Here is a 1,333-nt window from a genome sequence, read left to right as displayed (position 1 = left end):
CCATCACCCCTTGTCCTATCGCTACAGTCCCTGATGAAGAGTCCCTCCCCATCATCCCTGTCACCCCCTTCAGACACTGGAAGCTGCTCTGAGGTCTCCACGCAGCTTCTCTTCTCCAGGCTGAACAGCCCCAACTCTCTCAGCCTGTCTCCATACGGGAGGTGCTCCAGCCCTTGCTCACCCTCATGGCCCTACTCCGTCCCTCCTCTACCCTCTCCTGCCTGGAGGACTCTGCAGGTGCTGTCCTCTCCCATCCTGTGTGCTGTGTGAGGGTGCCTGCGCTGTGTGCTGTGCACTGGGGGTGTGCTGGTTCACAGCACAGGGAGCAGTGTCACGCTGCAGAGGACAAGCCTGTCAGGAGAGCAGACTGTGAGCTCTTTGTTCACCTGTAACACGGCTGTGTTAACATCTCCTCCAGAGTGGTGCTGTACAAACACAATCGATGTTCACAGATTGGGGTGAGCTCTCTAGCTGAAAGGCATCTGTGCAATCAAAGTGTGGCAGTGTCATTGCTGTGTTCAAATGCCTTTTATTTTCTTTTCAATTTTTTCCTTTACAATGGAATTCTCAGGGCACTTTATGGATTACTGGGTTGTTGATTGGTTTTTCATGAAATCCATTAACTTGCTGCTGTGCTGCTTTCTCCCTTGCTGATTTTGCCCTTTCCCTTTGACTTGCAGAGCTTTTCTCTGGGCTTTTGTAGCACAAACTGAGATTACAGCTGCTGGATTTGTGACCTGGGTACCAAGTTGCACTGCAGTCAGGGATAACAGACAACCAGGAGGACACGGGATGGGGGAGGCAGCTCAGTGTGTGCATGCCAAGGACATGAGAGCTTCTCCTGCTGCTACGGAGGATGCTCAGAAAGCATTTCCCTCGATTACATGAAACTGGTACCTAGTGTTAGCAACAGGAAGGTGGAGATCAAACCCAGAGTCCTTAAGGCCCGAGATAGAAATCTTGCTAGTGGCACCATGCCATTTTGCATCCTTTGGGGATCTCAGCTCTCCCTTGTGGCTCAGTCTTAATCCCCATTAATTGACAAGAGTTAGCAGCTCCCTGAAGGGCAGCCTGCTAGTGAGAGGCCTGGCCTGCAGCTCTGCCCTCGGGGACTGGGGGTGTGCTGAGTCAGTTGTTCACAGGAATCTTGCCCCTCAGCTGTGTGAAGAGGAGGACTTGGGTGACTGCTTAAGGCTCAGACTCAGTGGACAAAGATCATGGTGCAGTTCAGTAGTCACTGTGATTCTCAGGACCATGGCATCACAGTGGTTTGGGCTGGAAGGGACCTTAAAGCTCGTCCCGCTCCCACCCCCTCCCACAGGCAGGGGGCCAC

At 52.9% G+C, this 1,333-nt stretch overlaps 1 protein-coding gene across 1 annotated transcript in view; it reads left to right on the top strand.

The window, feature by feature from the left end:
- Window positions 1-1,333, top strand: part of FRMD4A (FERM domain containing 4A) — a 33,152-nt gene that overhangs the window by 21,747 nt on the left and 10,072 nt on the right. The gene's annotated exons all lie outside the window — the stretch shown is intronic.

Source organism: Nestor notabilis, unplaced genomic scaffold (assembly GCF_000696875.1).
Source record: "Nestor notabilis isolate BGI_N333 unplaced genomic scaffold, ASM69687v1 scaffold4084, whole genome shotgun sequence".
NCBI lineage: Eukaryota > Metazoa > Chordata > Aves > Psittaciformes > Psittacidae > Nestor > Nestor notabilis.
The sequence above is the reverse complement of the archived record's forward strand: the minus strand, read 5'-3'. Positions and strand labels throughout refer to the sequence as shown.